The 13693-nt window shown below is 38.2% G+C and overlaps 1 protein-coding gene across 2 annotated transcripts in view; it reads left to right on the top strand.

The window, feature by feature from the left end:
• HTR7 (5-hydroxytryptamine receptor 7) overlaps positions 1-13693 on the top strand; it is a 36850-nt gene that overhangs the window by 633 nt on the left and 22524 nt on the right. The window lies entirely within an intron of this gene.

The raw sequence follows: 13693 nt of genomic DNA, 5'->3' as shown, positions 1-13693 counted from the left end.
GGGGGACCGGCACCGCCCCGGGGACCGAGGGGGGCCGCCGGCGTGAGGGGCCCGCCGTGAGCCGGTCCACCGGGGGTCTCTTGCCTCCTCCGGGTCCCTCGGAAATGAGCTGCAGACATGCTAAAAGCAGGGAGGGAGGCGAGGGCGAGCCTCGCAGCAGCCTCTCCTGTTCGAAGGAGCCCGCCGGAGCCGTGCGCGCTGCCTCCCGCCCCCCAGCCCAGGTGCCGAGTTATCCCCCGGGAAACTGCTATCCTGACAGGGTCCAGGGTCGGAACAAAACCGGAGTCAGACTGTGGCTCTGTACAAGTCATGGGACATTCGCAGAGGCTTTAAAATTTGCAACACAGGTCTTTAAACTGCTTTATACCACAGCTAGATTTGAGCTGATGCTTCCGAAGCTGGTGACAGCATAACCTCACCGAGTTCAGTGGAGTTTTACCAGATCAGAGAAAGCGCAGGAATTACATCTTATTAGGGTTTTATCATTATTCTAGGACAATCCCAGAAGAGCTCCGTTTCAACTAACAGAACCATTTTGGACAAATAACGTTTTGTTTGAAGGAAAAATTGTTTTCCAGAATTTGCTGTTTAAAAAATTCTACTGCCCTCTTAAAAACCAAGCTATGCTTATTGACATTTAGCTTCTTCCAAAAGATACAGGCACTGGAGCATTAAGGAGGTGCATGCAGACTGCAGAAGAGGATCTCAGGCTTTCATTTCTGATGTTAAGGCCATAACTAAGTTCTCACATTTGCTCATGTCTAAGCTCTCCTCTGCAGAGGAAGGCTAACAGAGTCCTTTATTTCATGCAGGTCCCATTCTAAACTAAGTTACAGCTTGTAACTTCCCTCTTCAACAGCCTAAATCCCTTGCCAAGAACTTTAGTATCCAGAGGGAGACTGTTTTCATTACAACTTAACACAATTAATAGTAATTGAAAAACTTCCTAACCAGACTGTGGAAGTAGTTTATTAAATCCAATATCCGACAACAGTAGCCTTCACTGTCTACTTCAGAAAGTTTTTGGAAAGAACTCTGTATTAGGTGTCTGCAAAGAAACAGTCTTTCAACAGGGTTTCCCACAATAACTGGAGGTTGTTTCCTACTGAGGAATGTCATGTTATATTAATTTCAAAACTTTTTTTTTTTGTATATACATCCCCTGATCCAATGCTCTTTATTTTGTGACTTCTAGAATGGTTAGCAGTTACCTGAATGCTGCAGAGCATCTTGTAGTGATGAAATCCACTTACGGACTTTGACTGAGTGTCAAAGGGTGGGGTGGTTTTTTTTTTTTTGTTTTGTTGCCTTGAAATTTGCTTTTAACTTAATTCCAGTATTGTAAGAAAATATGAATAGGCTTATCTACCTTCCCAGTGTTATTCTCGGTTTTCCTATCCTACCTATTTTTAAGATAGGTGATTTCATTTTTCCACTCTCTCCACCTAAAGTATTTCCATTCTTTGATTGTTCTTTATGTCCATCTCTGAGCTCTCCATCTCCATTTCTAATAACCTTTTAAAGACAGGTTAACATATGTTTTCTTACCCAATGCTTTCTTACCCAAGTCAGGATGTGTGACTGGTTTCACACTGTAGCACTGAGTAATTTAGTTTTAATCTTTTTCATTTCTTAGCTTAACAGGTGACTGTTGTATGCTGAACAGGGGCTTTGACTGAACTAGTCACAGTGATGATTGCATCTCACGCTGTCTTCTTTTCATTCTCCCTCCACTCCCCTCTCCCTCCAAAGTGTCAACAAGAGATACAGCTATGTATTTAGAACAGAATATAACCTATTATGAATGACTGATCTTCATTAACAAGTGCTGGGTTAAACCAGAACTATTCTCTTGTCTCTGCATTCTTACTTCTATCACTGAATATTGAACATGATCTTTTCATAATTCATTATACTGTTGTCTACTCCCTACTTGAAATCAAAGTTCTGTGAATTATGATGCTTTAACCTCTGTCACCCAAATTATATAGTTAAGATAGGTAATATAAATAAAAGGACACAAGCCAGCAATTCATTAGCAAAATGTCTCTACCACTTGACAATAAAGAATTAAGAAATGTCTATGATTTGTAATCCTATTTAAAATTAAATAATCTTACACTGTTTTAGCACTGCTCAGGCAGGCCAAAGATTACCTTGGGATGTTAGCTAATCTTTGAATAGTTAATATGTACAAAATACACAAACCAGGAAGAAATGATGAAAATTAAATGTTAATGATGAAATGTTGCCAGTGTAGCATTGATTTTAATGGTGCTACCTTACTGGCAGTTGTTCTTACACTTATGTAGTTAGGAAAGCCTTGAATGATCAGTGAGGGAGATTTCTCTCTGGAAAAATTAGTACCTCCAGATAAAGTGGTGTGTGTGGTGCAGGAGCTTGCAAATCACAGTGTATATAGTGCATTAGAGGGTCAGACCATTTTCACAAGGACATTTTTCCATGGGTTCGATGGAAACACTTGCATGTGTGGCAGGTGGAGAAGATCTCCAATGATACAGCCCTTATTATCTCAGTTCAAAGAATACAAGACGAACGAGGAAATCCAGAAGCAGGGAAGGAGTGAATGAAATTCACCGTCCTTCAACTTGGCCGCTATCCTTGGTGCCATTTAGATATGCTTAAGCCTTGTACCACAATTAGGTGTCCTGGGGTCACACAGGAGACGTTTGTTTAGGGAGAAGGGTTAAGATAAGGCAAAAAGGAACATTTTTGAAGAATAATTGTGAATTGCACTGCCACCTGGCTCTTCAGGACAGTTTAGGAAGCCTTTGTTGTAATTCAGTAAAGTCTTTCCTGAAGGAGAGATGAGGCTGTCACAGGCAGTGCAGAGACAGCAAATAAGCTGGATATTTTAAAATTTTCATTGTTAAACCTCTAGGTTCTTCTTGAAGCAGGTATGAGAATCAGTTGAAGGTAAATAGCTGAAAGAATGTTGCTACTGAATCAATCTTTTTTTTTTTTTTAAAAAAAATAAGAGTTTGTTACAAACTGTTAGGCAAGGTTTGTAACGAGAGGTAGTATCTTTTATTAGACAAATACAGCTGGTAAAAAAGAGGATTTGAGGCCCTTCCAAACAGGATAAAATGAGTAGATTGGAGAGGCTTTTTGATCTGTTTCCCTTGCACAAATATGTGCTACTCAGCTCATGCCACTGAGAGCCCTGAAATGCCAGCAGCTGGCAGGCCTATTGCACGCAGATATTTTGCTGCACAGCCCTTAGTGGCGGATGCATTTTTCAGCTGAATTTATCAGCTGAAAAGCTCTGAAAGGTGCACATTAGCATGGAGTCTACAAATGGGCTGGTTTCATTCTGTTGAAAAAAAACCGATCATTTTTTCCTAATCAGACACATCAAGCACTGCTTATACTTCTGAAGTTGCTTCTACTCTAAGTTGTATAAACATTAAGACTGCAAAGTAGATGTTAGCGTGCTATTATGGGGATCTCTAACTTTGTACAGGGTGCACAAGAAAGAAGATAGTCTGAAAAGGTAATTTTATTATCCACAAAGAACTAAATTTGTGGAGATTGTGGGATAATGTCCTTAATGGTACCAAGATTTGGACTATTATGCTTTTCTTCAGATTATATCTTCCCTTTTATTTCACAACATGAAAACCTTCACAGATCTTTATCAGGGTGAGCTGAGATAAGCATGTTATTTTTGAGGTATCTATCTTATTTAAGCCCCTGCTTTGGAAGAAGGCTATCTGCTTACAGGCAGGTCTGTCAGAACTAAAACAGATATGATGGAGAGACAAGAGTATTTCTACCTTTTCAAATTTCATAAGGATTAAACAGGCAAGACAGGTTGCTACCCAGATAATCGATATTACCTTCACTGTACTTGCCATCCATGACATGAGGGGTAGCTCTGGAGAAAGGCAGAAGTTACCGAGACTTCGGCAGGGTAATTGTGCCCCAGTGAATAGTAGCCTCCTTTAAGCATTTCTTATTAGTGTGTTTGTTGTTTTTTTTTTTTCTCCTAAGGCTCCACTTTTCTGGTTCTGAATTAACTAAATTATACCATATTTAGATTCTTTTATATTTAAGGGTGAGCAAACATTGGGAGTGAATTATGAGGGACGGATGCAATCCACATCTTAGTGGGTGAATGAACATATAAAGGGAATTAATTGAATTTAAACTGGTGGTGTTTGCATGCTGATTCATCATGTTCTTCTGACCCAAGACAGCTACAGAAATCCTGTTTTGGAGAGTATCCACTGGATAACTGCATGGGTAGCAATTTTTAATACAATTTAAAAATAGCTCTTTGGCTTAGAAAGTGATAAAGTAACATAACTACTCAGATACAGTTGATGAATTATAACACTTTCCCCACACCCACACAAGTAATGAAACACTTTTTGGGGAACTCTTCCAGTCTGTATCTTAGCCAACAATTCATGAGTATTCCAGACTTCCATTAAATTGATGAGGATTTAGAATTTGTATGCAAATGATACCAAAGTGGGCCTTTTTGTTGATCCTGACACAAGGATCCTATACACAAGGATCAGTTCTCTCTCCCTCTGTGTTTGGTATCTCTTGCCATACTCCAGGTAAGTATGAGCACTTAGAATATGTCAGTCCCTAAAAGCTCACCCATTTCCAGCATCCTTGGTGCGTGTCTGAGAACTGAAGGAGCCTACATCCAGAACTGATAACGTGACCTGAAAACCTTGCCAGTGATTTCTGAAGCCTAATGGACCTAAGAGTGCTGCGTGGCTTCCCGTTTGTTATGAAACTCTTCTGCCTTCAGGCCACGCCTGGAAAAGGCTGCAGTCTGTTCTGCCAGCCCTGCTCATTTCCTTCAGAAAATACATGTAGAATATATGTGTAGGAACAGATATGAAAAAGTCCTGTATGTAATACATTTTGAATCTAGAATAAATATAGGCACCCACCAGCAGTGCCCCCCTCCATGAGATTTTGTTCATTGTATATATTTACACAGAAATAACTGAGGAATCAGGAAAAACCTAAAAGGAACTGTAGGAAAAGTGTGTGATGGAGTTACTGCAATTAAGGTCTGTATTGCAGAAGAAAGTTTTGGGAACAATATGGCAGCTAATTCCTAACCACCACCACCACCCCAAGAGCCATTCTTTCCACTTTTCAGCCTGATAAACAACTGTATTCTTTCTGAGTCTGTAAATAACTTGTCTAGCTTATGAAAGATACAGACAGCATTAATACACTGAAGTGGAAAAAAATAGATTTGTTTTTATTTCTTTCCATGTAGTTTTTCTAATTTAGTCCACTTAAAGAATGTTCCTCAAGTTGTAGTTTCTTTTTGCAGAGAATTTCTTGCCAAACACTTCTGCAACCTCTGTTTTATTATTTACATTGAAAAGAGGTACAACATAATTTTTTGCTCCCAAATCCAGAGATGAAGAAGTTGAATTGGAAGTTGGATGCATTAAGTAGTATAAGGCAGTGCTATGTATATCTCTCACTGAGAGCCAGCTCCAAAAGAGTAAACAAAGCCAGGGTGTTTTGCTGTACTAACATGATCACGCTTCTTTAGGTACCTTTCTGTGGCATCCTCAGGTGTCTTTTCACATGTCATGTAGACAGCCTTCAAGAGATGCAGTTACTTTTACACTGTAACCTGGTCTTGGCCATAGGAATTGTTTTGTTATGTCTTTGCAGAGACATTATGCTTCATGACTAGACTGCCAGATGCACAATAAGTAAGATGGGAGGTAGCAAATAAAAGATATTTTATCAAACAGATGAACTGTTTTGTGAAGACTTAACAACTCGGGAGTAAAGGGGGTTCTTCCACCACCATACTGAGTGGAAATTTCATCCCTCTGCAGTGGGAACAGGCATAAGACCTGAAGTTTGGTAGGTGTGCCTTGTGGCTGTATAGTAGAAGCTGACAAAGTTTGGGAAGCTAGAAGATGTTACAGAAGAAAATCTGTAGATTGATTATTTTACTGCTGTTATGTACTAGATGTGTTTAAGTAGTTACTCAAAGGAAGTCACGAAATGCGGAGATGCAAGGTAATCTAGAGGTGGCAGTGAAAAGGTTACTGCAGTAGTGTTCCAAGGTATGCATAAATGGGGAATTATAGTTCAGTCAGTACCAGGAGATTTTCAATTACACCACGTTTGTGTGAATGCCTTTTCTTGAAGTTGGATGTTGCATTTTTTCCCCCACATTTGAAACTATCTTCTGTTTGCTCCTACCAGTATTTAACACTGGATAAGTTTTCAGAAGTGATTTTGGGGTCTCTAATTCTTGGGGGTTCATCCAGACATTTCAAAGGAGCCTGATAATCAGAGGTAAGGGAACATTAATTCACATTTCTGCCAGGCAGGGCTTTCTTTAGACAAAGACATTTAAAAAGTGATTTTTTCCCCATCAGGGTCACAAAAATAGTTTCTGTAAGTGAGCTTGGATTTGCTTCAAGATTCACAGGAAAAATACAATTCTAGAAACACTTTTAGCTTTTGAAGGGAGCTTTCCGCGATATCTCCTAATATAAATCACAAAAATGCAAATAGATATCATACTGGCATGATGGTGTAGTGTAACCTGTGTATGGTGGTATCAAACTATATTTTCCTAGAGTGTTTCTCTTGAACTGAATGAGTATCATAAAATGAAACCAAAGCATTTGTAGTCATTATACCGTGTGTGAAGCAAGATTGCTATATCACTTGCAGTATGCTCTCACAACCTTTTAGAGGAACAGAAATTAATCAAGGAATATTCTTTGAATTTTATGGAATTACTTTCTCTGAAACTTACTTATAAAAATCCCTGTAAATTATATACAGAGAATATCTTATTTCGTTAAAGAAATCTGGTATTACTTTTAATATTTTTGAGTTTGAAACATTTTACCGGAAACATTTGTGGCAACTTTTGAAAGTGAACATCCCATTTCATCTGCAGTTGATATTGTACACATGGCACTGTCTTTCAGCTACAAACACCTCTTCTTTTTTCTCTCTCAGTATATCACACAAAAGTCTGGTCCTTCCTCTGTGGACTAGGAAATCTGAAGAAAGAGCTGGCCATTGTAGGTCTTGCATGAACATAAAAGAGCGTGAGAAACAGTTGAGTCTGCCAAGGTGTAGTTGTCATGGAAGAAAGACTGTGGAGCGAAATTACAAGTTCTGAGTGTACAGAGCACGAGCATCATAAAGCAATGTTCACTGCAGTTTTATCCTAATGGTCAGTACTGTTTGTAAGGTGGGGATAATTTCTTTCAGCTGGAAAGCTGACAAGTTTTACTGGATCATGTTGTACTGGATAGCCATCTATTTCTAAAGGATTGATTCATAGTGTATCTATTTCTATGTATGCTGAAAACAGAAAAAACAGATTTTTTTTTTGAGCAAATTCTTACTACAAAGGTTAAGTTTTGTCCAAAGACTCCAGTAATTAAATATTTCATAGGGAAAATTCATTTCTATTCTGTTTGAACTGACATAACAAAATTAAAGAGTGCAGCAGCTTTGATTTTCTTCTTGTACCTTGCTGTTTACTCAGGAGGCTTTATATAGAACATCTAGATTATCTGGTACATATGGGTGGTTCTGTACATATTAGCATGTATGCAAATCATGTAGTGATTCACCTCTAACAGTAAACAAGTTTTTTGGGTAATGTACAGACAAGAATGAAATTTCTCATAGTACCAGCTGTTCTAATAACATGCAGAACTGCGATGTGCAGGGAAATCAAGTCAGTATTGAGTATATTCTTTCCGTCTTTATCATGGCCTCTACTATCAAATTGTGAGCTAGCACAAGAGACCTCTGATGGGGGTTAACATCATTGTGGACAGCTATTTCAATGCAAAATGGTCATGATTATTTAAAAAAGCCAACCCAAAACGCAAAAACAAGGAGGGACATTACAAAATTAACTTTTTTTAAAGTAAGGAGAAACCAGGGTGAAGTCTATTCTTAGAGGTACATTGTGTCTTGATGAAAAAGCTGGCAGCAAAGCTTTTTCCTGATATATATCAAGGAAATGGGTGTTTTTTTGGTACTGTCAAAAACTTGAAACCAAGTTTTTTAGCTTGTGGAAGCGTAAGTTAAAAATATAACCACAAGGAAAGTTGGTTATCCATTTTTGTTTACAGTATTTTATATTTCTTTAAGGAGACTGTGGGAAGTGGAGGTAGAGCCATATGAAGGGTAACACTTTTCTCACATTGGGACCTATTTGTCCCGCAGAGTGTAGCAGGTTGAGGAGCAAGCAGCAGCTTGCCACATATTAATGGTAGTGGAAAAACTGCTTAGGGATGAAGGGAGACTGGGCAGAGTTGTCTGTATCTCAGTTTGTTGTATCTTCACTGAGTTGGGTAAAATCAGAACTGGAAGCAAAGACTTGCCTGCAAGGGCACCATTTCTGTGGGAGAATTGTGTACAAACCTTTTTACTTCTAACTCACCGTGTGATGAGTTTTCTGTATTTAAACAGATCAAATTTCTAGTTTTCATTTAAACAAACTTTGACTTTTAGGGAGTCTTTTAGGGAGAGCTTGTTATTGGAGATCTAGGCAGACACATCATGAGGTCTCCTCCCAATAACCTGGCATGCAGCTGTGCCACTGTCACTCCCACTGAAGAATACTGATCAGTAACCTTGCCAGCATTGGAATCATCACTTCTCATCAGCCATACAAGTACCTGCAATCAGAAATATGGGCTATTGCTGCTGCAAGTTAAATTGAGCTGCAGATACAGACCTTTTTTTAAGTACATTATTTATAAACCATTTGCTTTTCATGAGAGATGTGTTAGAGACTAGGGACAATGTATTTCAATATACAGCTTACAGATCTCCAGAGAGGGACACAAAAGGTAAAGGCAAAAAAGCCAAGTCTGTTGTCAGTAGTGCCTGTTTACTAGTTAGAGAACTGCTCCCATAATAGAAAATGTAGGGATTTTTGAATCAAAGTATAGTAGCCTAGAAAATTTACTCTAGTAACAGGTATTTAGAAATTCACAATATCATAAAAATTAGAAGGTGGAAATGGAAGGCATGAGCACAGATAACAGAAGTATATGCTATTACCTAAAGTTATTGTAGAATTTGCAATGTAACTGTCATCATGAATACAAACCATGAAATTCTGTTGTGATTGTCATGAAATATTTCAGATACACAGTACCATTTGCCAGCATAATTTTCTGTAAGCAGTTCTCCATGTGGATTGTTAAATTTTGTTTATTTGCTGTAGAATTCAACATTTAATGAATAGTTGAAATACTAAATCCCTGAACAAAGTCAGAGTGTGTTGTCTGGCCACAAATTACTTGGAAAGATTTATACCCATGACCCAAAACAGCTGCTGACAAGATGCAAAGCTTTTCTTTAATCGTCTAATAAGATGTTTTGATGCTAAAAATAGTACAGCTTTGGCTCTAAAGACTTAATTTTTGCATTGTTATGTACTGCAGTTTCCCTTTTACCTTAAGAGTCTGCATTCAGAGACCTACTTCTTAGCATAAGCAGTTTTAACAACAATACCAATTGTAGTCTCTCAAGAGTGTATTGTCCCATATTAAAAAGCTATTTTTGCTAAATGAGTTTGGTCCTTAGCAGAACACAATCTTCATTTTTTCAAAAATAACTGAAGTCAGAATAGCATAGTAAACTGTTTGCCTGTGAATTGAACAACACAAGAAGGAGCTTAACATTTCCAAAGCCTGTTACTTAACACGAAGCTTCTGCACTGCTGCCTAAGTGTTGAAATGAAGGGAACACCTTATCAAATATCCCAAACACCTGCAGTTTGCAGTGAGCTGCCTGAGATGTACAGAGGCTAGCTGTGATGATTCATCCCACCCTGATGCCAAAGTTCTGCTCCTAAATTCAAATGCATGTTTGAAGTTGTCAGCCTGGCAATGAGAACTGATATTATTGGAAGCTGTAGGCACAGCAATAAACCTTAGGTATTTTAGTCTTTATCCACACAAAGTTGATGCCACCACGTCTCAGAAGAACCTTAAGAGTTGCCAACTTGCTGCTGAGAAAAGCAAAGACATACTCACTGAGAGACGAGAAGAAGGGCTTCGTTCTACTGATCCCACTTATTTCACTGCTTTTATGTGTGGTATAGCATCTATAAAATGAACAGAGAAGAGATGTCTTGGATCCTTAATAATCTCCAAATCCTGCTATCTTTAAAGATTCTGGAGGAGGAGATGGTCTGTCATCAGCTGTATCGACTTCTGTTTTAACATAAAGGTATAACAGGGGAAAAGGTATATTCTGGGGAACAAAAAAAGGCGTTGTGAAAGAGTTGTGACCCACCCCCCAAACACTGAGCTAGACAAATGGTCATTTGTGAATAACCAGAAGTTGAATCTAGCCTCAAATTTTGTCACTCTGTGCAGAAAGCCCAGGGGAATAGGGCCAGAAGCTCCCTTCTTGACAGGAGAAAAGCAAAAGGTTTATTCTGTAGATTGGATGTATTGTGTTTTCATGCCTGTGAAGTTGGTGGTAGCAGTTTGTGTTGTGTTGAAATTTGTTCTATATCTTAAAAATATTTAGTGTTGTAGATTTTGCATGATTTTAAAAAGGAGGAAAATTATGAAAGATGTTGCTGAAGAATATACTGTAGTGGAAACTTGTGGGCAGGTCCTTATTCAACAAGACAAAGAGGACATGTTATCCTGGCTAATCTCCTTTTTTCAGGTTTCCCATCTATTGATGTCTAAGCTTACTTGGAGCTGCCTTTGCAAAAGTAGACCTGGTGACATCTGAAATGGGGAGTACGGACTTCTGGATTTAGATTAAATGTTACTGAAGCAGCAAGGTGGAAAAAGCCAGCTACGTGGAACCGCAGCCTGACAGGTCTGGGCAAGACCCAGAAGGTTCGCAGTTCATTAGAGTGGAGGACGGGTTAGCTAGAAAGAAGTAGTGTCCATTTGGCCATTACTTTCTTCATTCCCAAACTTGCTCATAAAAATGAATAAATATTATGACAAATGAACTATTAAATACCGTGGTTATGAAGGGCTGAACATACAGTTTTACACACTGCAATTTGGGTTTTACAGTGGTTATTTTTCATCACTAGATGTTTCTCCCATTCAAACTTCTCCTTCAGTTAAAGGGCACCTGGGGCTGTGTATATAAGGATTCTGAGTGATTTCAAGGGGAAGAAATATTTGTAAAGTAATATTAAATTCCTACCAATTTTCTGTTTCCAGTTTGTAGAGGAGACCTTGATCTGACCAATTTATTTATTGAAATTAAATTACAAAATATCACTGAATGAGACATTTTCTGAGGAAAATTACAGTAGGCAGGAGAACTACATGTGAAAGGAGAACTTGGGATCTGGTGTATAAGTATACTGTAAATAAATATGTTAGTTAAAATGAGTGCCAAGGAAATAAATGACATAGTTGAGAGATGTGGTAGCTGCAGTAGACCTCACATTCATTGACATGAAAGAGATGGGACATGATAACCCCATTCTGTACCACATACTGAGCAGACAATATACAACTAAAATATCAAGAAATGGCAAATAGATAGCTATTTGCATAAGTTACAAGGAAGGAATCACCTCATTATCTTCTCATAAGTCCCTGTTCCAGAAGCTTCTGTTGGAAAGGACTGTGAATAGCAGTTTTCTGAAAGGTTCTTGAATTGAGGGTACACAATTTGATCTAACCTCCTGCCTTCCTTCCTTGATATCTTCCCTTCATGCTGTGCTCTCTCCAACCCACTGCCTCCCCTTCCAATACAGGATATAATTTCTTCCTATGAGAGGACCTATTCATATTAGGAAGCAAGACATGCTTTTACTACTGCAGGGGACAAGCAGCTCCAGAGTCTGCATCTTTAAAAAACTACTGGTATTGTTGGGGATCAGAATGGGACCTTCTCTTATCAAAATATTTTATGAAATCGAGATGATTTTGCTAGAATGTATTGTTTTAAAGTAACACAATTAGAGTTATTTTCTGATGATGTCCTCTTTTGATGTTTCAGAACAAGCTTATTCAGTTCATTTGCTTGTATATGAAAAGCAGGGTTCAATGCACCATTGTGTTTATAACAAGTCAGTGCACGATAAAAAAAACTTTGGATTTTTCCTTCATAAAATTCAGAATGAAGGCCAATTTTAAAGCTTCCCTGAAACACAGCGTGGCTCTTTTAGTTCTTCACACAGCACTGCTAGATATCTGTCAGTATGTGACTTTGAACAGAGGTAGGTTATTCTTCTAGTGCTTTGACTAGAGTTGACATAGTTGCTAGTACTCTGGAAATTTATCACAAACTCCCTACCTCCTGTTTTGGGTAGTTTGGTTGTTTGGAGTTTTTTTTTAGTTGACTCAGCCTTACAAAAATTCTTTGCATTGCTTACTGCTATTCTCAAGTAAAGCATCACTGATCTAAGTTAGGCAACCAGAATATATTGGTGTTTGAGAAGATACAGTGTTCTTTTTCATCTTGGAATTTTTTATGAAACAATTACTTACATGCTTTGGTTGCTTCAGTACCTCAGTTACAACCCCAAAGTAGCCATTTCTCACTTTTATTCTGTTAGCAGGTTTTCTTCCTACTTTCAGACCTATTTGCATTGAGAGTTCCTTTGTGAGAGGACTACATTAGTGAAAAGTATAATTTTTGCTGAACTACAATGACGTTATTTAAAAAATATTTTGCAGGAAAGAAGACCCACAGTGCTCACTTTCTAGGAACAGTAGCTACCTGTGGCTGACATTTCCACAGGTAATATTGTAGAGAAACCCAAACTCTATGCAGACACTATACAAGATGCTTTGCACGTCCCAAAGTTTTAGAAATAAGACTTCTGATTAAACCTGCTTTAGACTTAGATTTTCCTGTGTATCTAACAGAGTTTATTGATATACTGTGGTTTTTTTCTTGCTGAGCTTGGGCAAAAAAGTAAAACTTGAGGTGAACATTTACAATTTTTACATACCTGATCCAGTGGAACATAGCAAAATCTTTGTGTGATTTTTGACAAATGCAGATACGCCTTCAGTCCCGTACAGCTATGGACAAAGCCAAAAATGTCCAAGTAGATTAGTTCTGTATTGAGATTCACCCATAATGACTATATAGGTGTTCTTTACAAGGGCTCTTGCAAAGTTACTGTCATGGAGAAGCAAAGAGTTGAATTTGGACCAGGTCCTTCCAGTATTTTTCCTGTCTCTTCAGAGAGTGGAAGAGAAAGAAGGAGGAGGAGGGAAGAAGTAATTTAGAGGGGGTTGTTCCTTAAGTGCTTTATCTGGAGATATTATGTTTAAATTGTTTGTATTCAAGGAGGGAAGAGAGGGGACATAAATATCAGCACATTTAAATAGCTATTCCCTGAAGATACTTTGTTTTAATACAGTGGTATTATCAGTTCAATGGGCTGTGATTTTTCATTTCATTCATCACTTATACTGTGGAAGTTTCTGAAATGCCTCATTTAATTGCACTAAAGACATCAGTCATGATTTTCTACTTAAAGTTGTAGGAGGCTTTCATTTTGAAACACCATTATAACTTTCAAAATAATTCCTTTTAAGCTGATGTTTAGTGTCAATCCAAGTGTGACTCATGTAGTGAAGTTGGAGAAAATCACCTTAGCCATTTCTACTTTATGGGAGTCTGACGAGGGTTTTCTTTTTAAGAGAGACAGTTTTTCATAGCTCTGAAACCA

Source organism: Strix aluco, chromosome 7 (assembly GCF_031877795.1).
Source record: "Strix aluco isolate bStrAlu1 chromosome 7, bStrAlu1.hap1, whole genome shotgun sequence".
In the NCBI taxonomy this organism is placed as follows: domain Eukaryota; kingdom Metazoa; phylum Chordata; class Aves; order Strigiformes; family Strigidae; genus Strix; species Strix aluco.
The sequence above is the reverse complement of the archived record's forward strand: the minus strand, read 5'-3'. Positions and strand labels throughout refer to the sequence as shown.